This window comes from Carcharodon carcharias, chromosome 16 (genome assembly GCF_017639515.1).
Source record: "Carcharodon carcharias isolate sCarCar2 chromosome 16, sCarCar2.pri, whole genome shotgun sequence".
NCBI lineage: Eukaryota > Metazoa > Chordata > Chondrichthyes > Lamniformes > Lamnidae > Carcharodon > Carcharodon carcharias.
The window spans coordinates 95,793,686-95,821,539 of record NC_054482.1 but is presented as its reverse complement, the minus strand read 5'-3'; positions in this window follow the sequence as shown (position 1 = coordinate 95,821,539).

Sequence of the window (27,854 nt, the reverse complement as noted above, 5' to 3'; positions counted from 1 at the left end):
GTCTGGCACAAAGCCACATAAGATATTAGGCAGATGACCAATAACTTGGCCAATGCTTTAAGAAACATTTTGAACGAGGAAAGGGCTTGGGTCCAGGTAGCTGAAGGCAAGGTCACCAATGGTAGAGTAATTAAAATTGGAGATGCTCAAGGCGGCAGAATTGAATGCACAGAAATCTCAGAGGGTTGAGAGGCCACAGCAAAATTACAGAGGTAGAGAGAGTCAAGGCCATGGAGGAATTTGAAAACGAGGATGAGAATTTCAAAATCAAGACGTTACTTACTGGGGGCCAATCTAGCTCAACAAGTCTAGGGTGATGTGTCAACAGGACTTGGTGAAACTAAGGACATGTGCAGCATAGTTTTGGATGTCCTCAAGATACCACCTGAATGAATGAAACTTCAGAGCTTAAATTGTTCAATTTCTGGTTCAGAGAGATTGATTGGCATCACATTAACAATGAAAATGACATTAAATAGGTACATGTACTCTTAATTAACTGCATTAATTTTCTGAACCGGATTTAATGGACAACTAATGTGCAAATCCAGCAAGTTCTGAAAAATAATAGGAAGGCATAACAGGTGAGGTGCCCTTTGTGCGAAACAAACAATGGAGTGGTGTAAAAAACCAGCAAGTTCTGTAGATTTGCAACTATTGGCATATCCCTCAACCCACTGAACTTGCTGAATGATATTCACATTAATAATGGTGTGTCGTTAATACACCATTAATGTTACAGCAAGGTCTGACCGAATACATGCATTTCACAATGGAAGAGTTGGTGATAAGGAAACTTGCAATTGTTTTAACGTTATGCTTGATTTAAGAATAATTGCACTCCATACATTGTACAGGATCCTATAGTAAAGGATATTTAAATTAAGCGCACCTGAAAGTCAAGTAAACCTTGTGTAGCTTCTTAATAATGTTGACATAGCAATAGAAGTACTGACAGTACTAATGTTGGCTTGTTTTAGCTTAACTCAGAGAAACAATTTCTGAACAAGATGTAAGTAACATAATACAGTTTCAGATTGTTCTGATGTAGAGTATGACAAACAATTAACTCACAGCTATGAACAAATACTTAAAAAGAATGCATGTGTGCAGATTATAAAAAATCTCACACATTGTACATGTCTCTTGTCAAAAGGTGCTGCTTCCTGTAATATCCATAATGGGAAAACTATGGGGGAGATTATCAACATGAACCCAAGTGAAGTGGGCAAGATGACCCATCACTTGTTGGTGAGTTACAAAAGTCAGAATGTTGTTTTGCACAATGATTGACCAAAACTAAAGTGTACTTCTTTAAGAGACACCACTGCTGCCCGATTTCTGATTCCCGCAATCAAGGAGCTGCCGGTAAACAGCACGAATAATGTTGACATCTTGCCAATGTTAATAAACTGATGCATGGGCACCAATTTGGCTTGTGTCCCTCAGCTACCTAATTGGATGTGTGTCCAGGCAGATATTTTGTGCAAGTTTCTTTTTTGCCATGGAGCAACAGAGTTTTGATGTAAAGAAAAGAAGCATAGATAGAGATTTGATTGAGATGTACAAGATTGTGAGGGGCCTTGATAGACTGGATGGGAAGGGCCTTTTTACTTCAGCAGAGAGGTCAATGACCAGGGGGGCATAGATTTAAAGTGATTGGTAGAAAGGTTAGAGGGAACATGAGGAAAGATTTCTGCATCCAGAGGGTTGTGGGGGCCTGGAGCTCACTGCCTGAAAGGGTAGCAGAGGCAGAAACTCTCAACTCATTTAGAAGGTGTCTGGATATGCACCTCAAGTGCCATAACCTGCAGGGCTACGGACCAGATGCTGGAAAATGGGGTTAGGCTGGGTGGCTCGTTTATCGGTCGGCGCAGACACGATGGGTCGAGTGGTCTCTTTCTGGGCTGTAAACTTTCTGTGATTCTGTGGATATTTTAGCTTGTAAAATGATTTGCATGACATTTCACAAAATATTGATAAATAATTTATCTAAACACCCTTATAGATAACATACCTGTAAATGGCCTGTGCCTTATGTGCCATCATTCTGCTATTTTTCTTCCATTGGTTATTTCCTCAGCAGTTGAGATGCTGTGTTATAATGAAACTGTGACAAGAGTAGCTCTTTTAATGCTCTATTGTGACAGAAAGTTACAACAAATCCTGTGATTTTATTCAAGTCAATGATGCTGCTTGGGTTTCTTAAAATTTCAATCCCAAATATTATTATATTTTATGTCTATTTTCATTTGCCATGTTGGTGCTTTGTGTTATGTACTGTTTTAGTGGCAATAATGGATTACTTTTAACTTTTAATGTGTTGACCACAATATTAAGCATTTTACTCCATCAGACTTCCGGAACACCAAAAGCAAGATTTAGACATTAAGCTAACAGATCTTGTTAATTATTTACGAAAACAAAGTGCTGATCTCAAACCTATAATCCTGTTTGAAGCAATCGCTTTTGTAGTTTGTCATCAGATCTGATCAGCTTTGTCTACATATATTTGCATTTATATTTCAATCTGTTTCCCCGGTTTATTATGTTTCTTAATTCAGTTGTTCCATCGTCAAACCAAATTATGTTATTTTACACAAGTGGCTAAGATTAAACTGAGTTGAATTGTTGGTGCTCTCTACTGTTATTAAGTAACTCTGCCTTGTAAAACATAGGTTAAAGATATCCTCTGGAAGTTGGGGTAGCATAAAGATTTCCTCTGATGGCTACGTCTGGGGAAGTTGACAGCCTGTCCTTTCACAGTATGAAATTTCCTTCCACATTTATAATATTGCTAACAAAGAAACTACCATTTATAATATTAACAAACACATTGTTATGACTTCCCTTTTTCCCTATATTAACAGAGGCATTGCCCCTTTTAAAATAATGGACAGAAGAAAGTTATGTGAATGTATGAAGTATTCATGTGGTAATATCTTGAAAGGAAACTTTTAGGCAATAACCAAAAGGTAATATTCCTCCATAATTACTACTTTGGATCTTTTGAGGATGTGTGAATATGTTAAGTAAAGAAAACATAATTGGAGTATTGCTGAAACAAGACATGTTGTCGAAGCTTTTATTCTTGCATTCGTCAGGACAATTTGCAAGAATTCGAAATGTAAAGCATTTACAAAGCAACGATAAGGACCGAAAAGTGCACAGTCTACCGCAGATTTCCCTGGAAGAGTAAGGTATCTCAAGAGGTTAAGGTATTGCAAAGATTTGAGCAACAGGTGAAGCAAGCCATTTCTCGCTGCTACTATGTGGCAGCAACATGAGTGATGTTCACCACCAGCAGGATGCTGCCATCAAGCCAAAAAAACATTCTCCCTATCACACAAATGAGTAATGTGGTATATGAATTTCAGTGCCAATGTGTTGCGAAGTATGCTAGGTATATATATGTCCCAAAAACTGGTGGATTGTATCAAATAGCATGTCCCTTCAGCTGTTCACAACAGGCAAGGTACTGGCTGTGTCCAACCAGCCCATGCATTCAAAACTCAAAACATAGGCTTGAATCTTCTGGTCGGCATGTGGGGCTGAGCCCCGCTTGCTGACACATAAAATGGCGCACCGACGTCACTGTTACTCATTCCGATCTTCAGTTCAGCGAGCGCCGAATCTCCCCCCTCCCCCTGCCTGCACAGGGAGCGCTGATAGCTTCCGGGTGCGCATCACGCTGGGCAGGCCTTAATTGGCCCGCCCATGTAAAATGGCAACGCGCAGCCAAAAGCGGACGGCGATCGGCTGCGTGCCCACTCCTGCCCAGCCTGCACGATGGGGAGAAAATTCTCCCCATAGTGTCCAACATTAAATGTGATTCCACATCTAACAACATTTGCTAAACAATCCTGAGTGTGCAAAGAGTTACACTGACGACCAATTTAAGATTATCAGTTGGGCTCACAGTGCGGCTCACTTATGCATGCCAGAAGCTACATATATTAATACACAGGGCCCTGTCCTTTGCAGATAGAAAGAACATGTACACACTTTGTGCCTTTTTCAACTAAACAAAACAGGTGATGGCCATTCTCTGGTTCATTCTCCAGGGTAATGCCTTGACCAATCAAAATCAACCTGTTTGGTTTGAATTTAAACAAAGCTTGGCAGTTAACTGTCAGTCATCAGTTAAGCGGTGCATTCTCCATGGCAATGCCTCTATCAATCAGCTCCATTTGCTACTCTCTGGTAGCAAGATCTTGCTACCAATTGGTATTCTCTTCTCATAGACTTGCTATAAATTGTTGTTCCTTTTAAATTTGGCATTCTTGCAAATTGTCCTGGCGAGTGCAAGATGAAAAGCTTCGCCGGCGTGAATTTTTTCAGCAATGCTCAAGTTCTACGCTACCAAATGGCTATTTAAAACGTAATTTATAGAAATATTGGCAATTTTCTGATTTTTTTATATTGTTGTTTGAAAACAAAAATATCTTTGCAGCAATTACGGTTTGTAACGTAATGTTACTACATTACTGTCATTAAGACAGTTTGCAAAGCAAAACAAAAAAGCTGCTATTTAGTCTAAAGCCCCAATTTTAGTCTGGCTTGTGAATTGGGCAATTGGGTCTTAGGCAGATAGCAAAATGTCCTGATCTCCACTAAGTGAGGTACAAACTATTTTAATTCCCAGCCTCGTCTTTATGCCCGTAATCAGTTGCCCCCCACCTCGCATCCCAAATTGAGCAAGAAGCAACAATTGGCCTGAGAGTTAGGCTGCCAACTGTGATTGGCTTATTCTTGGAGGTTTCATAACATGGCCATTCTCATCCATCTACCCCATTGAGTCAAACAGCCTTCTTCCCACCTCCATTAACTTTATAAACATTAAACAAAGATAATCAAAGACATTTATGTTTAATGATATGTTTTCTGGGTTGCTTACAGTGGTGTCTATTAGATTTATCTATAATTCTTAAAAACTCCAGGATGATCCTGGAGGGTTGGCAATCCTGCTGGTGGTAGAAGAATAAACAAAAGGCTGCTGTCATTTAAATTTTCTTGAAAAAAAGGATATTTGTAGGTGATGATGTTGGGATTTTATAGCAAGTCTATGATAACCTGGAAATGAGAGATTAGCATTTCCATCTTTATCAGATTTCAAATGTGTATTGATACATTTTTCATTTTTTAGCAAGCTAAATTGAATTACACTATGTTATAATTCTAGCAGTAAAATTATGAGTTATCCACTGAATGGGGGAACATAATCAAGACTCAGGACAAAAGTCATATTTTCCTTGATTTAAATGTAAAACTGGGGTGTAGTGGCCCAGTAAGTTGGAAAAATTAAATAAATGCAAGTGATTTCTGCTATATGATGTGCTACTTTATTACAGTGCAAGGCCATACTGGGAGGTAAAACTTAAACGGTTATACTCTTATTAGGATTGAAGAAATACATTGAAAATAAAATTTCCTCAATCTTTAACTCAATGGAAGGGCCAGGAGTGCCCTGGAGATTAAACAGAAGGATTCAAAAGTGCAGTATTCTGGTTTTTAATGCCAATAAAATTGAGCAGTGAACAAGGAGTTTTTGCTCTGAAGATCTTGTCTGAGATGGTATTCCATTTGTACTAGGGTCCATTAAGAAAAAGATAGAAACAAAGGTTCAGGTCTGGTATCATCACAGAAGATAGATTTGGCCATAAAATATTATATTGTGTGTTCCAAACTATATAGTGTTTATGGCTTTAAACCTCAGGTTCGTTACTGCAAGGGAATTATTTTCATTGAAGAAGACACAATTTCTACATGGTCTGCAAAGACAGACTCCGTGAAATCTATTTAATATCATGTTTACTTTCTACCCAAGGGAGTAAGCATAAAAGTAAAGAAAAATATTTGCTTACTTAACTAGCATTGGGAGACAATAGATAGGAATGATCTTTTGCTCTAAGTAATGTTTTTGATATTTAGTTTCAACCATCTGTTATTATTATATGAGTACTCAAGTTCATGAAATAAATTATATATTGTGGAAAAAGATAAAAGCTATTTCAATAATAACAAAAGGTGTACACTAAAATTCAGTGACCTGAATTTGAAAAGATCAAACAAGTACTTACTATAGGCTAGGATAGAAATGAGGGGAAAAAAACACATCTATAAATTTGAGGCTGCAATATATTGGGGATTGTGGGTGCACCACCAGTAGCAGCAGCCAAATGCTTATAGCCATTGGAGAGGGGAGTCTTTTACCTATCATTTTGGCAGGATTTAAATCTAAGCTCAAAGGGTTATATGCTAACCCACTCCAGGACCCAAAATAAACTTTGTGGAAATAATTCAGATGAGCACGTCACCCTTTCGCATATGGGACCTGGATTGAAACTCATCCCTGACAAACAGGATGAAAGTCTTTTCTTGTATCCGTGAAATTCAAGTGAAATTAATTCATGTGGTTGCCCGAAGGCAACAAAAGTGTCAATAATTCAGACAATTTGGCGCTAAATTGCTAGTTTCAGTCAACTATATGAGAAGTCGAAAGCTGACCTTGCTGCCGTAATGTGCTCTGCTCAAAATAGAGTTAAGACATATTGTTTGGGAAGAGCAGATGGATTTTTACTCCACTTCTGGCTGACCTAAGAGTGCTTGGTGCAGAAATTGGCTGGTCAAAGTAGAAAAGTGCTCCATTCCAAAGTAATGACACCTTCACTTTGATGAGCACTTAGCATCAGCATTAAGCAATCGCTGACCAGGTGTAGCAAAACATAAATGCAGGTTAAAGCTCCCTCCACAACAATGTACCTCAAGCACAATTATAAGAGTACCCATCCACTACAGTGGTATGAATTTTACCTGGTACAACATCAGTCTGAGACTGCCCATTTAGCACTATCAGGGGAGATTATAGACAGTTTTACACTATGCATTTGCTCCTACTAGCCTGGGGTCAGATTATACAAACTCCTTTTACTTGAAACCATTATAGCTGTCAGAGAGAGGAAACTTTTTATTATTCCACTGCCTTGTTTTGAATTCAAACTCAGCTGCATTTAGGAGAGAGGACGGTTTGCTAACCCACTGCATTAGCATTTTTGATGGTTATGAGATGAGTCTTTTATAGGATTTAGTTGGAGCTGCCATTATAAGTAAGAGTATTTTCATTTCAAATTTTCACACTGAAATAGTCGCGTTCAGTTTGACATTTTCATAAAGGTGAACCGAAACAAAATGTTAATGGTTTAGAAATCAGATTGTGCTAAGTCCATTTTGCAGGCATGAAATCACTGCCCAATAATCTCCTCTATAACAGTGGCACATGTGTCCGCTGCACCCACAATGTGCTACCCACCATATTGGGTAGAGTACTCATGAGGCATTCAGGCCCACACCAGAGTATTTAAAAGACAGTATAATAATAGAACAACTAATAAAGGATCCTGTTGTGAAATTGGTCTGCTAAAATACTTGACTATGATCAACTTACCCAGCAAATTATGTTGCTAATAGTCAGGGATGACCTTGCTGGAGTGTTAGTTAAAGAATTCATCCCTTCCATACAGGTTATGTACCGCTTTGAGCTTTTACAATGTGACCTCTGGCTTTTTTTTTTAAACTGTTTATTCAGTTCTACAACTGACTAGTGAGTTCTGGAGATAATTCTGCCTTGGAAATATCTTACTCCACTCGTAGGTGGTCTGTAAGGTCTGCCTGTGGGGCTGCAAGAGGAAGTGGAACAGGAAAGAAGGCAGGAGGCGGCATGAGCACCTGGGTCAAGAGGGACGGGAAGGACACTGCAAGGGAGACTATACACACTTTTGACAACACTTTGCCTATCTCAGCCAGACCATGGAGCACGATGTTAGGCATCTGGGCTTCACTGAGGAGGCTGTTATCAAAGCTCTGTCAGCTACTGCAGCCACAACCAGTGCATGGACAGCATTGCCTGTGGTTGTCAAACTGACTGTGGCCCTTAAAGGTTACCCCTTTCCAGGCTCCAAGGGTGACATAAGCACCATCTCACAATTTGCTGAACACCACTGTGTCAAGGATGAGACAAGTTTTCTACACCATGAAGAACACATACCTTCCCGTACCTGACTTTCACAAAAACTGGAAGCGTGGAAAGCTGTACCCTCTGATGAAGATGCAGCAGCTCATAAGCAAATTCCAAATCCACCAGGAATTGCTGGTTCTCGTGGAAGATTGTTTGTTTCAATGTTGGGCTACAGAAGCATCATGAGCTTGGCCTAAATAGCTAAGTGGTTATGGCACTGGGTTTGTAACCCCAAGATCAAGAGTTCAAATCTCACAATGGCAAACTATGGAACAATGTGACTTCATCTGAAACAGATGGAAACAGGTTTGTACTTGAAAGAGTATCAAGAGTTCAAATCTCACAATGGCAAACTATGGAACAATGTGACTTCATCTGAAACAGATGGAAACAGGTTTGTACTTGAAAGAGTATCAAGAGTTCAAATCTCACAATGGCAAACTATGAAACAATGTAACTTCATCTGAAACAGGTTTGTACTTGAAAGAGTTACAGAAGCATCACTGTCCTCTTTAACAGGGTTGAGACCTGAATTCCCAGCCATCACCCAATTTGTCTTTTCCATCATTTTCAGCTGCTGCTCATTAGTGTTGAATGGATTCATGCCATACAGATGCACATCATTCACTCTCTATTCCACACAGGATTTTTGATTTTTGATGTGGTTCTTTTTATATGCTTAAATATTATACGATCAGAAAATGACCCAGCATCAAAGGGTTGCAATTTGCTGAAAATTTGCACCAGAGTAATGATGCATCAACAGCATGTGCCATTATTCAAACATCAAAGTTGCAGATAATAATGGATTTAACAAGTTATCCCAATAATTGTACTGTACCAATATTCCTGAGGCTTTTGTGCCACTCTGCTGCTACATTCACCTAAACCAAGGCAGGTTCACTGTCATTGTTCCATCTACCATTGCAGTGAATGATGATAGTAAGTTTCCTGGATTTCAACCACTCTAAATGTCATGGCTATGTGGCTGCAGCAGTGGCTTCATCAATGGGCTGGAAAGTCAGTGGCAGCACCACCGCAGTCATTTTTGGAAGCCCCGCCAAGATTGAATGTCGATCAGACAGCTGCCGTCAGGACTTCTGTCACTTTAAAGGCAAAGAACACACACCTCCAAGGGCTTCTGACAAGAAGAGAACCAGAAGCGCTTCAGTCTCAACAGCAGCACTGGGTGCAGTAGCCACTGCTGGTACTGCAGCTGGCCCTGGATCTGTGAACATGGGGGAGGCCACAGAACACAGGTTGGGCTCAGGAGCAGTCAGACAGGCCCCGGAAAGCATCGGTGGAGGGGCAGGGGCGTGGAATTCGATCTGGATGGGTTGGGGGTTCTCTCAGCAGGGCCGCCCTTGACACCAAGGGTCCCTTTGTGGACCACACAGTGTACTTTGCCAAAAGGGCACCCTCCCTTCGAGCCTGCAAAACTCCTGCCAGTGTACCTGGTTTGACCTGCATAACACATTGTGTATTGTTACATATCAACTGGGTGTTGAGGAGTAAATTTTTTTTCAGTTGTGGTATATCTCAGAGATGACATGCGGGTTCACAAAGTGATGAGGATGCAGTCAATGGCATCCTGCAGCTTTGGGGAGCCCAGAATTTTCATGAAACCATATGCTCACTCTGCCTGCTTCTCTCTCAAAAGAGAGTATGAAATTCATTTTGGTCTTTTAGAAGCAGAGCCTCAGTGACCTCCCTTACACAACAGTGGATGGCAAAGTAGCAGCTGTTACAAATGTTGCCTGCTTTGACATGTCAGGAACCACATACATAAAAGTTCATGGCTGTCGTCATTTAGAGCCACTGAAATGCCATCCTTGCTCTGCTATAAGGCTGCAGAGATGACATATTTCAGTGAGAACATCCTTGGTGAAGTGGAGACATACAACACATTGTTCCTTGCTAAGTTAGGAGAATTGTCCCCTTAGCATGCTGGGCAGATATGGCCTCCTGCTATGTGCACGTTTGCCCCTCCTTGTCCTCCCTCTTCTAGAAGCTTGGCCTGCTCTGTGTTACCTCTGCTCATTCTCACTGTCACACTGTTGTACAATTAGGACCACCTATCTGGGAGCAAGTGATTTGTGCAGAATCCTTGATGGCAGGACAAAATCCTTCAGCAGGTGTCACACCGCACCCAGTCGATTCAGCACTTCAAACAACTCCGGAAAACATTAAACACACTGATATTGGAGGAACAGCTAGTATAAATCAATCAGCAACTAACCTGAAACTAGTTGAAGACCACCTTAAATGGAATTGATCTGGGGGCAGGGTGCAGGGCGAGGTTTCCTGCTGTTGAATGCACACATAGCTGTGTGAGGTTAAGGGAAGGCATTAGCTGGAGCACTGGGTTCCAAAATAGCAGCACTGGCATCAAATCAGCTGATTGATGACAGTATCAACCTACACTGCACACTCCAATGGATGGTCCCTGTGTGCACACTAATGCCTTCACCAAATCCGGCACGACTAGCACATGAAGTACTGTGAATACCATTTTGGAGACAAAGCAACATTTGTAGCACCAAGAGACCGGGCTTACTCTTAAAAGGGGACAATTTAATAATCGATTGGAATTTATGAATTCTGCTGCTTCTTCTACAGGCGAATGCACCCCCTTTTGATCCTGATATATGCAATTACTTATCTTCAAACATAGAAATGCTACAGAGTTGTTCCATTAAAGTTAAAGGTTAAGGTTACTTCAGCATATATTATAGCATCTTTAATACTTGTTCAATGGTTATTTTAATTTGGCTTTAGACACAAACAAGATCTAATCACTTCTTTCGATGGTGCACAGCCACAATATGTGTCGTATTTTGGCTGACCTATTTCATATAGTATTTTGATTGGCTTAATGAGATCTGTGACAACTTATCTGCATCAACTGCTTGACTAAATTGATACAGTTACAGTACCTGTGGGTTTTACTAATAATGAAGACTGGCACTGAATTAATTAAGAGACATTGGAAAATAAATGCTCATTATTTGAAGAACGTTCCAAAATGGATCATAATATTCTTGATTCAGAACTGCTTAGAATTAAACCAAAACAGCAATTTCACACTTATGTCACTGAATCATATGTCATGCCACTGGGGCCACATCATTATGCCCCATAGAATTGATCAATGAGAAACAGCATTGCAGTGTCCATAACTGCTAATAACATGTAAAGCTGAACACTTTTATAAATTTGTAATAATAGTTTCAGGTTAAAAAACTGGATGTTACTATTTTCCAGGAGACTTAAAAACTAACACAATAAAGTAATGTGTAACATTAGTGCATTTTATACAGTGATAACCTTATTGTTTGTATATAACTAGGAAATTATTTTTATGAACAGTCCAAATGAAGAGCTAAAGGATTTTTTTTGACAGCTTGTTGTGTTTAAGATAGGCAGCCCACTTTCTACCCCACTGCTTAATAGAATTGTAAATGTGCTTTTGGTATTGTGTAGAAAGGTAACAGGCATAGACGAGAAAATTTCTTTGATGATAGGGAAGGATGCAAAATATAAACAACCAAAGTAAATATTGAGAATCTGAGGTAATTTCCATCATCATCTCTATAAGTATTCCTAAGGAAAGAAATCATGTGCTTATCCCAATTGTGCTTAAACAGTGGTTGGAATATTGTTTTTTAACTGCAAGAGCACAAAACTCCGACATAACCAACAGTGATGGCACTTCATAATCTGAGCCACTAGGGTCAATTTGCACTTATGGTGGTTGGGTCTTTAGGAACCTCACCCATTATAAGTAGTGAGAGGATCAAACGATTTTGATGGCCAGGCCTCATAAATCTCATAGACAGGCTACCCATATGTTGGTAGCATTGATTGGCAGCTTGCCATTTGGAATGGTGGGATTTTTGGCAGCCATGTACCCATTTAAATTGAACTTGCACTTCTTAAAGAAAGATGTGCATTAAATTTGAAAAGAAAAAATACTTGGGGGCAATTCTTGGAACTTTCTGTGAGAGATGCTTTCTGTAAAAGAGTCCAGTTTCAGTGATACTGTGATGCATGGTTGAGCAGATTCTGGAGACAGGCCAACTTCCGCACAGGTAACAGAAGGGTAAGCAGGCAAATGCTGCAGCAGTTATGTGCTAAGACTAGAGAAGCTGAGATTGCTCTCCTTGGAGCAGAGAATGTTAAGGAAAGATTTAATGGGTGTGTTCAAGGTTATGAGGGGTTTTGAAGACTAGAAATGGTAAAACTGTTTCCACTTGCAGGATGTTCAGTAACCATCTACAAGATGCACTGCAGGAACTCACCAAGGCTCTTTAGACAGCACGTTCAAAATCCATGACTGCTACCATCTAGAAGGACAAAGGCAGCAGATACATGGGAACACTACCACCTGGAAGTTACCCCCCAAGTCACACACCATCCTGACTTGGAAATACATCACTGTTTCTTCACTGCTGGAGTCAAAATCCAGGAACTCCCTCATGAATTACAGAGGTTCAAGAAGGCAACTCAACATCACCTTCTCAAGGGTAATTATGGATGGGCAATAAATGTTGGCCTAACCAGCGATACCCAGGTCCCGTGAATAAAAAAAACAATTTTTAAGATAATTGCAAAAGAATCAGGGGGTGACAAAGAGATTTTTTTTTATCATGTAGTGAGTTACTATCATCTGGAATACATTGCCTGAAAGGGTAGTAGAAGCTGATTAATGGTAATTATCAAAAGATAATTGGATATATACTTGAAAAGCAAACAGAGCTTACAGAGCTATGGAGAAAGAGCAGGGGAACAGGACTAATTGAACAGCTTTTAAAAAGGTGACATGTGTATGGTGGACTGACAGATCTCTTTCTGTGCTGTAAGACTTTATGGGGGACAAGTTAGTTTGGGTATATTGTCGCTTCTATACAGATTACATTGAATCATTGGGGGGATGGTGGGGGCGGTGGGGAGGCAGCATCACTACAGGCTACCTGGACTGCATAGCCAATATCAAATGAAGAAAGCTGTGCATGCCGTGCAGGTATTGTGGCCTGTGGTGCTGCTTGTTACCAGGGGAAATCAACGTAAACCTGCATAGTGCCATTAAAAGCAGCTCTGTATGGACAAATCTCTCCCCTTTGATTCTTATCACACACTCATCTGCTGCTGCGCTCAGAACAGACACATATAACATTCTGTATTTATCTGGTAACAAGTAGAAAGCATTTTACTCTTCTGCTACCATTGGAGCCACTTTGATTTACTATTAGCATCTCCTCATGCTAATCACAACTTGCTGCTTCTTCCTTTAAACATGCTTAGTATATGAAACAATCTCGCAAGTCTGCACAATCCTTTCAACTAACTCACTCCCACACTTCTTTCAGAGACAGTTGTCTCTTGATAAAAGAGCAAGAACCAGAGCAGGGAGAGGGCCAACCTTTATTCAAACCCTCACTCTGATTGAAAAGGAAGCACTGGAAAAACTGGAGCAGGTGGCAAGGGCATTGGGAATGGCCAGGCTGGTGCAAGTAGAGCAGGCATCTTGTCTATTTCCCTTACCTTTTATCTTCCTTTCAGCAATCACATGTCCAGGCAGCACAGCAACCCACTTTTGCTTTGCTCTTTCACTCCTGCTTAATTTTCGCATTACTTACGTACCTCCCTCTTTTTCCCCTTTTTTTTTAGGTCTTTCCCATGACCAAAAACTGCTGCACAAGATATGGAGGGGGAGCATCCTTGTGAGGATGTACGCTTACCTGTTCTATCCTTCCAAAATATCAGCTTTAGATCAGTACTCTGTGAATATGTTATACAACTGGGAGATCCAAGTGATACAGCTGGCCACACTTTGCCACTTTGCCATGAGCTTGCCCACACTTTGCCACGAGCTGACTGTCAAACAAGTTTTGTGTATGCATTCTTGAAGATATATGTAGAGTTCTATGGCACAGGTGGCTATTTGATAATATTAAGAGAAAGTGGGAAGAGGGGTACATCTCTTTTTGTACTAAAGACATTGATAAATAACTTTGTAAAATGCAGTAGGTCATTTGGGCACTTTATTAGATTCAGCAATGAATAGGATCAGAGATAAACTGCAACACTGCAAAGTCCAAACTGTAGGATGTTATTTAACTGAGTCAGACTCTCAGCTCTCATTTTAGTTCACTTAGGAGTCAGATCACCAACCTCATTGTACAATTGCTCTCCCATTTCGATGTCAATGCTCAGGCAAAGCCATTTCATGTCAACGCACTAGTAGAAATATAAGACACCACTCTACATAATGATCTTCCTTCCCACGCACCTCTCCACACCCCCACATCCCCACCCCCGGGCCCCCAAGTAACTTAGGTGATGAATGATGTGAATGGAGGAAACTCCATAATCAGCTCTTAGACATCCTGCGATACTGCAAACGCAAGCACCAGCTTACACTTGCAAGCCTTCCAGCAGTCCCACAGTCAACAAGCAAGCATCAAGCCTACAAAAATGTTAAACACAAGCTCCAGTGTGCTTTAAGAGACATGCAGAGTAACTGGTGGAACACAAAAAGTGATGAGCTGCAACATCCAGCTGAGAGGCATGATCCGTGTTTTGCAATATGTTAAAGACTCCATGTGGCCCATCCACCACAAACTTTACTCCTATACTAATAGCTAATGAAATGAACTAGTCACTGACAAGACAGCTGTAATGGAAAGGTGGCTTGAGCATTTCGCTGATCTCCTCAGCCGAGATTTCCACATATCAGCAGACTCTCTGCACCAAATTGAGCAGTTGCCTGAGAAGGAAAGCCTGTCTCCTCATCCTTCCACTGAAGAGGTGATAAAGGTAATCAAATCAACCAAACAAAGCAGAGCACCTGGCCCAGACAGCATTTCAGCAGAGATATTGAAGTATAATAGTATCTTGTTAACCATCTTCAAAAGTATCTGGGATCAGGGAAAAGTTCCAAAGGACATCAAGGAGGCCAACATTGCCAGCACCTGGAAGCAGAAAGAGTCCAAGAATGTATGTGGCAACTATCAAGGAATAAGTCTTCTTTCAATCACAGGACAGAGCCTTAGAAGGATCTATTAAATGATCTGCTACATTAGCCTCATAGATAATGTCTTCCCAGAACCATAATGTGGTCTTAGGGCTAATCCTAGGGCAGCCAATTTGGTGCTTGCAGCAAGACAGCTACAAGAAAAGTGCAAAGAGCAACATCAGGATCTATATATGCTATTCATAGATCTAACTAAAGCATTTGACAATGTGAGTCAATCTGGTCTATGGCACTTGGTCTCCAAACTAGGATGTCAAAACAGGTTTGGCAAAATCCTCCACGTACTGCATTTTTATTCTTTCACAGGACATGGTCATCACTAGCAAGGCCAACATTTGTTGCCCATCACTAATTATCCCTGAACTGAGTGGTTTGCTATAGGCCACTTCAGAGGGCTGTTAAGAGCCTGGAGTCACAATTGCTGTAGGTCTGGAGTCATATATAGGCCAGACCAGGTAAGGATGACAGATTTCCTTCCCTAAAGGACATTCATGAATCTGATGAGTTTTTACAGTTGTTGATGATAGTTACCATGGTCATCATTACTACGGTTAGCTTTACATTCCAAATTTATTAATTGAACTTAAATTCCACCATCTGCTTTGTTCCCAGGGCGTTAGCCTGGGCCTCCGGATTACTAGTCCAGTGACATTACCACTACACCACCTTTGCCCCTATGATGGCACGGTTGGACATGTTTTTGCCTGTGGCAAGGTGTCCGATGCCTTGCAAACAGCAGCACAAAGCAAGGGTGTGTCATGGCTCCCCAACTCTTCAATCTCTCTTTTTGCTGTAGTGCTTATGGAAGCCACCAGGGACATGCCTGCAGACATCAAAATTAGGCTGTGTTCATGGTTGCTCTTCAGTCTCTCCAGACTGTGTGTCTCTACCAAAGTCACAGCGACAGTAATCAGAGGGAATCTGTATGCAGATGACTGCACCTGAGCTGCCCACACCCAGACTATGGTGAATAACTCCTTGTGTGCCTCCAAAACCCTATTCTCTAAATCAGTGTCTCCAAGATCAAGGTTATATTTCTGCCAACACCAGGCATACGCTATGAAGTACCAGACTTAAGTGTCGATGGCACTAGTATTAATGTTGTAGGAAAATTCTCATACCTTGGTAGCGTGCTGTCTAGTGCCGCTGCTATTGATGAAGATATCTGTGCCACATTCAGAAAGCAAGTTTTGCCTACAGCCGACTCCATGATCATGTCTGGCAGCAGCATGGCATTAAACTGAAGACTAAAATCAAACTCTACCAGATCATTGCCCTTACCACCTGGCTGTATGGCTGTCCTGGATCTGCTTTGGGGGTCACATCATAAGTCTGGATGCATCCACCAAAGGCACACAAGGCCCATCATGAGAATTTGATGGTAGGACAAAATCACAAACAAAGTGGTCCTTCATCCTGTTGGGCTTAATATCGTGGAGATCACTCTGCAGAAAATACAGCTTAGATGGGTAGGCCAAATGTCCTGTATGGATGACTGCAGAATGCCCATGCAGATCTTCTATGGGGAATTTCCTCAGGGCAAACAACATCAAGGTGATCAGTACAGATTATAAAGGGACAGGTGAAAAAAGAGCCTTACAAACTTCTGCATTGCAGGCCACCTCTCTTGAGAAAAGACTGCAGCTGACCAGCCCATGTGGAGGCAAGCACTGAAATTTGGTTCGGCATGTTTTGAAGACCAGATAGGACTAACATGCAACATCTGGTGTGCCTTAGAGGTGGTGCAGCTGCAGAAGTTCCTCCAAGCACTAATAACAGCAACATGAAATGCCCCTTCTGTGGACATCCATGCCAATCTCACATTGGACTTTTTAGTTATGAGGAGACTCACAAAAGACGATGAAGTCACTTAAAGCTAGGATCAATTATCAAGGAGTCTACCATCAATTGCACTCAATGTGACACAAATTTGATTGAGCAACAATTTTTACATTTATAACAAACAATAACCCTTAATGCATGACTTTATAATAACATCATTACATTGTCATATTCACTAATCATTGAAATTATAAAGGTGTCGGTGATTGCTTATAACAGCATATTTATTAATCCAGCTTCATATCTATAAGAAAAATAGCTTGGTATTGAAATATTTTAAACCTGTGTTTAGCATTAGATGTTTTTTTTTCACAGCTTATATCGTAAAGCAACTTTTGCCACATTTGAAATACCAAGGCTTCGAACTACATGTTGAAAGAAATTTCTATGAAGCTTGAAATGTACTAACAGACTAGTTTAATTGGTGGCACCAGCTCACAGATCTAGAAATTGATCAACAGACAGATGGGAGATTTGGTGTAATTGTCCATAATATGTGCAACATTATCCATCCTGAAAACGGTGCTGAAGGGCAGATGCAATAATGCAGTTTCTAAAGACACTCTTGTTTGTGACTCTAATGGTTCCTAAAAGGAAGGAAATGCAATTTGAAATAAGCTGATGCATCTAATTCATTGTTATGGGGTTTTGTTGATCTACTTAATAACTGTCTGCAACTGAAAAAAAAAATGGAGATGGTTTTTAGTACATGCCATGAGGTAACTTACCTTCAAAGAAGTACAAATTGCTTTAAATGTATGAGTTTTTAATAAGATGTTCACATCCTCAGTAACCTCATCAATTACTTAAGTGAAAGAAATGTAAGAGCAAAGGACCCAACATTTATTCAAAACCAAAAAAGTGAGATAGTTGGTGGGAGGAGGGAATGACATTCCGATGGAAAATCCGGAAGTAAGTTTTCCTGCACATGCTACTGAAGTTAACCACGGAACATCTTTTAAACTTTTTCAATAGGTTTCCTACCAAACATCCAGTCAGATTGACAGGCCTATTGGATGAGAAACACAAGAACACAAGAGATAGGAGCAGGTGAGGAAGCCCATACGGCCCATCGAGGCTGCTCTGCCATTCAATGCAATCAAAAACTCCAATTTCCTGCCCGTTCCCTACGCTCCTTGATCCGAAAGAGGCCAAAAATCTGTCTGTCCCAGACTAAAATATATTCAATGATAAAGCATCCACAACCCTCTATGGCAGGCAATTCGAAAGGTTCACAACCCTTTGAGTGAAGAAATTTCTCCTCATCTCACCCCAAAAGATTGTCCCCTTAGCCTGAGATGGTGTCCCCTATGTTTTAAATTCCCCAGCCAGCGGAAACAATGGGAAGAATTTTCTGAGCCTGCGATGGACGTGATAGGTGGCCTGCACGGAAAATATAGCCGGACCTGCTTCACAACGTCCACTCAGCCCGCCAATGGTGGGCCATGTCTCCCGGCATCAATCGGCAGGGAGCTAATTGTAACACCTTAGCATATAATTAAAAGGCTATCCCGCCAGGCTCTTGGAACCCCATCATTTCGTCCGTCCACATTGGCGGGAAAGCACGCCGATGTGTTTCATAACAACACCCAGATGACATGCACTTGGTGGCTTTCACTTTGGAGGACCTGAGGTGAGTGAGTAGCAGCATTCTCCACAGCTTGCCCATTGTTTACAGGCCTCAGGGGCACAGGGGGGATGGGGGCAACTTATGCCTGGCCCTGGAGGCAACTGCTGAAGGGGGGGGGAACAGTGGTCAAATGCTGCCCTGGTGCTGCATCCCATGCACAGGCAATTGAGGTGGGGGGCAGTGTAAGCGAGGGAAATGGCCACGCATTAGGGATGCCTGTATAAACTGATCATATCTCTGCAACTGGGACAGATCAAGCATAGCCACAGTGATATGATTGGGGTCATGCTCCTAGCCTGCCCACCCATGGAGGCACCAAAGGGCCACCAAACTCTCCATAACTTAAACCCACCCCCACCCCAGCACAGACTTTATTGAACTGCGGAGCAGCTGGACTGCACACATTGGACAATCTCCTTCCAACGCTGGCCATGTAGCAGTCACTGCTGAAGGTGCTCATTGCCCCTTGCAATCTCAGCATCCTAGTTTGGACCAGTGTTGTCCATGTCGCAGGTTGACAGGGCAGCCATGCAGCGCATTCATCTCTGGCCATCCAAGGGGTGATCTGCGCTCTCCAGGAAGCATTAAGGGGCGGTCACACAGGGCCAGGAAAGGTGCTGAGTACAGCCGTGATAACCATGTCTCTCTCTATTTCATGCTGCAAGAGGACCACGTCAGGATCATGGATCCTGGTGACCTAGCTGTGTGCCTGATGGCCTACTGAGACTGTAGAAGATGGAAGAGAGAGTGACTGAGGCACCTGGCTGTGCAAAGGCAGGAGCAGCAACCTCATGAAGGAGAGGCAGCAGGGGGTCCCACATTCGCTGCCCGCTCCTGGACACAGGCAGTGGCTGGTTGGCGCCTAGCAACACCCAGAGTCCATAGACACCACCTGCCTTTCCTGGAGATGATTGAGAACCAGTGTCGCCGAAGACTGCGCATGTCTAGGGAGCTGGTAGCTCACATCTGCCACTTACTGCAGGACTTGGCGCCAAGGGGACATGGAGGGCATCCACTGCCAGGGGCTGTGAAAGTGACCATGGCGCTCAATTTCTATGCCAGTGGCTCCTTTTAGAGCTCGCCAGGTGTCCTCTATGGGATTTCATAATCCACCATCCACAAATGCACCCATGAGGTCACGGATGCCGTCTTCTCCATGGCACACAACTTTGTGCATTTGCCCGGGACCGGGACAGCCAGGATGCTAAGGCCATTGGATTCGCCCTGACCTCGGGATTCCCACAGGGTGCAATTGACTGCATTCATGTGGCGCTCAGGTCTCCGTCGCTACACTTAGTGGACTTCATCAACCGCAAGGGCTTCCACTCACTGAGCTGATGGTCGCTGGTATGTGACCACCAGAAACGTAACCTGCAGGTATGCACACAGTTTCCAGGAAGTGTGCATGACGCCTAGATTCTGAGTCACTTGCGGATCTCTGCAGTCTTCCAGGGTCCACAAAGACTGCAGGATTGGCTCCTTGGAGACAAGGGCTACCCACAGAGGCCGTGGCTGATGACACCCATGTGGCAGCCTCAGACTGCAGCAGAGTGACACTATAATGATGCTCACAGCTTGGTGGAGCAGACCATCAGGATGCTGAAGATAAGGTTCCAGTGTATGGACCAGTCTGGTGGAGCCCTGCAATACAGTCTGCAGAGGGTGTCACGCATCGTTATTGTCTGCTGCGCACTTTACAACCTGGCGCTCCAATGGGGTGAGGAGCTGGCTGAGTAGGAGATGGAGCAGCTGCATGTCTCCTCCAATGAGGAGGACACTGATGGTGTGAGGGAGAGGGTGCCTCAGGGTGAGGGGGTCCTTGATGCTGATGATGACAGGGATGAGCCGCTTGCACTGGCCAGACAAGGCAGGTGCGCTCGGGAGGCCCTCATAGCTGCCAGATTTGTGGAGGGTGATGATCATGCAGTGAGGTGTCCCAATAGATCCTCACATCGCAGTTGTGAACATTTGACTCCAGTGCCAATACCCTCTATGAGAATGCTCATGCCATGAAGATGCAGTGGGGGTCCTAATAGTCGCTCGATTGCTGGAGGATGATGACAACATGCAGTGAGGACATGTCTTAGATATTCACAGGGCCTCTGAGAATGTCTGACTCCTGTCTGTCCGAGGGCAGCTCGCTTGTGCTCTATGATCAGGGCCATCTCAGAGACGCAGCCATGAAACTTTGCACATCTGATGCTGTGTCCGCCTTCAGCACTTCAGCCCTTCAGGAGCTGGTGCACAGCATCACTGGTCACAGGTGCTGGTGTGATGGGGGCCAGCCCCACCTTAAAGGTGCTAAGAGCACACAGAGAGAATGGGAGAACTCTGTGGCACCTGCCCACTGCATTCTGGCAGCAATGACCAGCACTGCCGAGGTGCAGACATCAGTAATGTTTCCAGGGAGTGTGAGGCTGGACCATCACTGTGGTCTGAAGGCTGCACAGAGCAGAAAAGTTTCACATCTGAGTGACAAGAACACCGCTCATCAGAACAAGGAGCCACAGGCAGGGTGACTTTCTAAGGAGTTTATTGACTATAGCAAATAGTATGTACAAGTGATCAAAACCCATGGCCAGGCTTTGCGACTATTTTTACCTAACTTCCCTAACCCTTTTGTTACATCTTGGTGCTCCCTGGACATCTACAGCAGAGGTGGAGGCAGCCTGCTGACTGTGATGCCCTGTCTGTGATGACTTTGGTGGACGTCCTCTGGAGGGCAGAGACTTGGTGGGCCCTGGCCGGCTTTCAGGGTCCTGCTGTGTGACAGTGGCATCCTCCTCGGCCTGTGAAGCTGGATCTGCGGAGGTCACAGGAAGATAGGATTCGGATGGGCCGGCCACTCCCAGAGTCGCCTGGATGGATGGCCCCGGTGCGTGCACCTGCTGATCCTCCTCTCTATGGTTGCCCAAGGGCCCCTGGATGACTCTGTGAGCGGAAGGGGTGGCTGGAGTAAGATCGAGCTGCCCAGCACCCCTCTCGCATACACACTGTTGGAGGCCAACTATGGCATCAGTGATGGAGTTAAGCCTGCCCAGCAGTGCAAGAGTGACGTCCTGGACCAAGGCCTCCATGTTGGCTGCCATCCTGCCAGTGCTGACCTCAGTGCATTGCAATCCTGGAGCTATCACCTCAGCCTGATGATGGATGGACTCCTCCATCGTGCCTTGCAATCTGAGGAGTGCAGCAGACATCCTTTACTGTTTTTCCTTAGTTTACCTTTGCAGCTCCAGCAACTGTGACATGACCGAGTCTGGAGTCTCATCTTCGGACGCAGACTCAGCAACGTTCTGGCCTCCAGCAATCCTCTGAGTACCAGGGACCTGGGAAGTCCCTGCCTCTGCCTGCTGCGGATCAGAAAGTGTGATGTGCTCACCAGATTGTGATCCCGAGGCTACTCTAAGGCTAGGTCTCACTGAGGTGTGTGTATCGGCGCTGGTGGAGGGCGTTGGTGTGCGCTCTGACGGGACTTCAGGGAGGGTGCCTCCAGATTCCTCTTCAGAGGTTTCTTCGGAGCTTGATTGGAAGCCCTGAGACATGGACTGTCGGATGTTTCCCAAATGTGCCTTGCGAAAGTAAGGAGAGATAATTAGTGCATGGCAATGGCCTGTGAAAGAGGACACATCAGTCACAGCAGGTTGTCTGATGGATGTTGCACTGCTGGATCTTCACCATCAGCACAGGATCGGTCCCGATCATTGCCGGCCAGCTGGGTGGCTCTGTTTTCAAATTCTGTGAGAACTTTCAATTCTGGCATCCTTCCATCTGTCTGCGACCTTTCCCCCCTGTTGTGAGCCAGTTTGTCCTCCATGGATAGGGATGGGGAGAGTGTATCAGGGTGCCTGCCGGGCCTGATGTTAAGTATGCCTAGCCTGCGTAGGTGGTGAGTGGTCTCATGGATGGGATGAAGACAATGACAGTGTGTATGAAAGAGTGAATGGTAATGTCCCTTGCACTGGCAGTGAGTGAGGGCCCTGTGGACGTGTGATGGGTTTGTGAGTGTGTGAGTTTGGAGTGATGAAAAGAGTGACTTCCCCTGGTGGAATGAAGGAAATCATTGATCCTTTTGTGGCACTGGGTGGTTGTCCTCCTCTGCAGGGCGTTCGAGCTGACCACTGCTGCCACTGCCTCCCAAGCTGTGTTGGTGACATTGTAACCCATCCTGCAGCCAGAGTGGGGGTAGTGCCAATCCTGTTGGGCCTCCACAACACCCAACAGTTGCTTGAAGGATCCGTCATTGAAGCGGGACACTGCAGTCTTTTTGCCTTTGCTGGCTATGTCTCCTGAACAACAGTGGTGAGCTGGTGGCAATGAGCACTTTGCTGGCAGCTGCCTTTTAAAGATGGCGGCCAGCGTGATGCAAAAGCCGGGTGATGGCAAGCAGGCGAATGAGAGCCCATCCGCCATGGAAACATGTGGGCCATGTGTTTCCCGGGAATGCATAAATAATGAAGTGGGCTCGGGAAGATACAGGGTGAAAACCCGTCATTTTCGTTGGCGGGCAGGACTCCATTTTACCCGCCCACTACCACAATTTGTGTAATCCTGGGAAAATTCTGCCCAACGTGTCAGTTGGGCCCTGTCAAGCCCCTTCATAATCTTGGATGTTTCAATGAGATCTCCTCTCGTTCTTTTAAACTCCAGGGAATATTGGTCCAATTTTCTCAGCCTCTCATCATAGGAAAACCCTCTCATCCCAGGAACAAATCTTGTGAACCTTTGCTGTACTGCCTCCAATGCAAGTATATGCTACCTTAAATATGGAGACCAAAGCTGAACACGGTATTCCAGGTGTGGTCTCACCAAAGCCCTGTACAATTGTGTCGAATTCACTTATCTGAATACGTCCTCCTCACAGCTTACATTTCCACCTAGCTTTGTATCGTCAGCAAACTTAGATACGTTACTCAGTGGCTGGAATTTTCTGGCCCCATTGCGGGTGGGCAAGGCAGTCCGTTGAAGATCCGGAGGATTGCGGCGGCGGGCGGGTGTGGACAATCCCGCTGTCTGTCTCTTCAGGTAAGCCTTTGAAATAGATTGTAAATAGCTGGGGCCCGAGCACTGATCCACTAGTCAAAGTCTGCCAATTCGAAAACACCTCATTTATGCCCATTTTTTGCTTTCCGTCCATTAAGTGATCTTCTACCCTTGCTAAAATATCACCCCCAACTCCATGAGCACTTAACTTGCATATTAACAATTTGTGCGGCACCTTGGGCAGAATTGGGGGAAGTTGATGGGCTGGCGTGTGCGGGCGCGCTTCCAATCGGTGGCCCCGATCAGCGGCGCGATGCCATTTTACTTGGGCGGGCCAATTAAGTGGCCTCAATTGGCCATTGACAGGTCGGCGGGCCCGCAGCTGATTTTGCTGCGCCCCCGCCTTCCTGAAAATTTAAATGGGGCGGAGTGACGTTGGGAGTTCTGCCCAATGTCATCCCGCGTCATTTTACGTGTCGGAGAGCGGGCCCCGCAGCCCCCCCCCCCCCCCCGCTCACCGATGGTAAAATCCTGCCCCTTATCAAATGCCTTTTGGAAATCCCTTTATCTATCTTACTAGTTACTTCCTCAAAAAATTTTAATAAATTTGTCAAACAGGATTTCCTTTTTGTAAAACCATGTTGACTCTGTCTGATCATAATACTACAATTTTCTAAGACTTCCTTAATAATAGATTCAAGAACTTTCCCAAAGCCTGATGTCAAGCTAACTGGCCTGTGGTTCCCTGCTTTCTCTTTACCTCTTATCTGGGATAGCACATTTGCTAACTTCTAATCATCTGCAATCATTCCAGAAGTTGAGAAATTTTGGAAAATCATAACCAATGAATGGCAGCTGGGGAGCAGATGTCAAGGCTGTCATTGCAGAGAGATGGAAGGGTCAGAGAGTGGGGAGTGGATTGAATCAGAAATCATAGGGCGAGGGTGTTAGAAATCATGGAACCATAGGACAAGGAGGCTGGGCCAGACATTGGGGAAATCGGACATCGATATGACTGAGGTGAATTGGACACCGGGTGGGAGTGGGGGTTGGCTGTTTATGGAAGGAGGGGTCGCAATAATACGCAGGTAAGTTATGGGCCTAAAGGCACACTCATGTTCCTCCTGGCCCATAAGCAGTGCCATAAAAGCCCTTCACCTTTAAACTATTGGGATTTGCTGGACTTGGTAATCTCAGCCGCCAAGAGTTAAAAAAGAAACAATAAAAATTGAGGCTACCTTGAAAGATTTTAGTGATCAACTCGCATCCTGAGTGTGGATTGTTTGCCCACCACCGACCGGCCTCCATTAAAACTGGAAGAGGGCAGGACAGAAGCAGGCTTGGGAATTTAAATTTTTTTATCTTCCCATCTGCACCCAACCCACCAGCCCTTGGGTGTTAAAATTCCCACCAAAGTTTCAATTTTAAAATGGCAGCTTATGATATCTAATTTTACTAGAGATGATTGACAACTCTTAATACACTACAGATTAAAACCAAAATGTGTCAATTGGTTTAATTGGCTACATTTCAAAATCACATATATGAAATTAATATAAATATTCATGTGGTTCTTTTTGCTTTGATTGCGAAGGACAATAAAATGGATTCAGAATTAAGTAGCTTGATCAACCTAGTAAAGTGTACCTTGCATAATTTGAATTCTTTCTCCTGACTAACATAATTTCTGGGAATGTAGCTGTTTGTTTGGTTTAAGAGTGTACAGGGTTACTCACCCTTTTGAAAATTTGCAAAATCATTTTGATTAGCTGTCAATAATTATCATTAAATGCTGCACCAAGATTTGTAAATACTGGATATTACAAAGTCTAATGCAAATACAAATTGGAATTTCTTGTTTTGTATTCCAGCTGTTTTTTTCACTTTTGTACAAAAATTTACAGGAGGAGGAATTTCATCACCATCAGTGTTTTACACATCCCCAGTCTATGCTTTCAAAAATCTGATTCCCTTGCTTACCTCTATACAAGTTCCAATATATATCACAGCAAATTACATTTTCTCCTGCTCAGTAAGAATCATACAGTGAAACCAATAAATATTTAAATGCCTGATATCCTTTTAAATAAGGTAGGCAATAGTTTTGATCCAAAGGGATATAGCTGACTGAGTGAGATTTTAATGAAAAAAGGCAGAGATGTTTTATCATAATTGGCAGTTGCGTTGCTGTTTCACAACAGAGATGTCTCAAGTAGTTTGCCCTTCTTAAAACCTCTTTGAATGTAGTCCTAAAATTGATGTTTTACAAGAAATGCAATGTCAGATCTGCTTTAACTGGCTTGATGTTTAATGGTTATGCAGAATACATCCAGGAATGTATAATTTATCAGTCAAGTGATGTTTCGTTGTTCAGTTTTATTCATGTCTAGCTTTTCGCCATATAATGTATTCTTAAACAGAATGAGCTATTGTGTCATACTTGTAAAATATTTAATGAAATTATGACACAAAGTTATTTTGCCAAGTTAAGTTGTTCAGGTTATTCATTTACATTTTGGCCAAATCATTACCAGGCAGAAGGCAATAATCTGCAGGCCAAGAGATGGAGGAAAGCACAAATGTTGTTAAACATTTATACTTCTGCAATAATAAATCGTATACATTTGACATCAGCCAGGGCTCAGTGACCATTTTCTTATCTATCAGTGAGAAGATTGTGGATTAAAGTCCTACTTCAAAGGCTTGAGTACAAACCCTAGATTGACACTTCAGTGCAGTGTTGATGGAGCACAGTACTATAAGAGATGTCATCCTTCAGCTGAGACATTAGCCTGGATTTTCACCAAGTTGGGTTGACTTGGGAGCTCTTTAAAAATGACGGGTGGGTCTCGATTCTGGGATTCCTGTCTCCATTCCTTGGGTGTGCAATTTCTGGGAGTGCTTTAAAGAGTGTGGACTGCTTCCTATCAGAAGCCTGCATCTGGTAGTCCCAGCCTGGCCTGCTCCATTGCAGAGATAGGGAACTCCTACTCCTCCACAATTTTCATGACGCTGGGTCAGGTTTTTATAGAATTGTGCTTCACGGCTCCTTAGAGCCCCCCACCCACCCACCCACTATGCCCCCTTATGCCCCCATTACAGGGTCTGCCTTTCCACACACTTCCATGTTCCCTCATGCCCCTGTGCCAGGCTCTGCCCTTCCACCCACCACCTCAGGCTACTCATTCCCCCTATGCCAGACTCTGGTACTTCCATGCCCATTGACGTACTGTAAACATTCTAACATCAATGAACACCACGTTGTAAAGTGGTGTGTATAAAAAAAAGCGTTGAAAAAATACAATCCATTGATCACTTTTTCCTATGCATGTTAATAAAAGTGTTAATCATCCAAGCCCTTTGATGTTTCAAAAACCACAAACCAAAACACTTGACACCACTTGACTTGTGTCAACTAACATGGTGCAATTGACTACAGAGATCAAAGAGCTTGAGCTGTCAATCAAACAATGTTTCCCCTGGAACACAGGTGTTCTGTTATTCTAATAGATGTCTGGGCTCTCAGCCAAGTGTACATAATGGTGGCACGAGAGGGTGGCTAGAAGGGCAGAGCCTGACATAAGGTACATGAGGGGACATAAAGGGTGGGTGAGGAGGATGAGGTGGATAAGGCATGGGGAGTGTTTGGAGGGTGAAAGGGATTTGAGGGGTGAGGGCTGGACGGCCTTTTGTGTTTTTTCTTTCACTGGGACAAAGGCCCATGACACCGAGGTGGATCTTTTAAACAGCCTGCACCCACAGCTGGCAAACCTGTGACTGTCCAGGTCAGCTGTCTCAACTCCAGCTTGCACCCGGACACTGGCAATGAAGATCCCGCCTAGGTGGGCTTTTTCTCGAGGTGGGCGGACTGAGCTGGGAGTTTTCCCGACTCCCCCTGCCCACCTCGAGGATGAAAATCTTAGCTATTATATTAGGGCTAAGTCTGCTGTCTCAATTGGATGTCTGGCTCCCAAGGCACTATCCAAAGAAGAGCAGGGTTGCTTTCCCAGTTTCCTGGCCAACATTTATTTCTCAAACAATAGCTAAGACCTAGGGCAGAATTTTCCTGTTGGCATGTGGGAGTGGGCCCTCATGCCAACGTGTAAAATGACGCGTGGTGACGTTGGGCATGCATCCCGATGTCACCACACACCATCGCGATATTTCGGAAGGCATGCGCACTATGAGTTCGGAGGCGGTCCCGCCATTAATTAACAGGCTAGTTAAGGCCCTTGAGGCAGCAACTGAATACAATTTTTCACAGCCCATGTGATCTTCAGGATGTCGCATGGGCACAATGGGCAAGGGGGTAGGAGACATTTGGATAACCTTCATTCACGGGTGGGATAAGA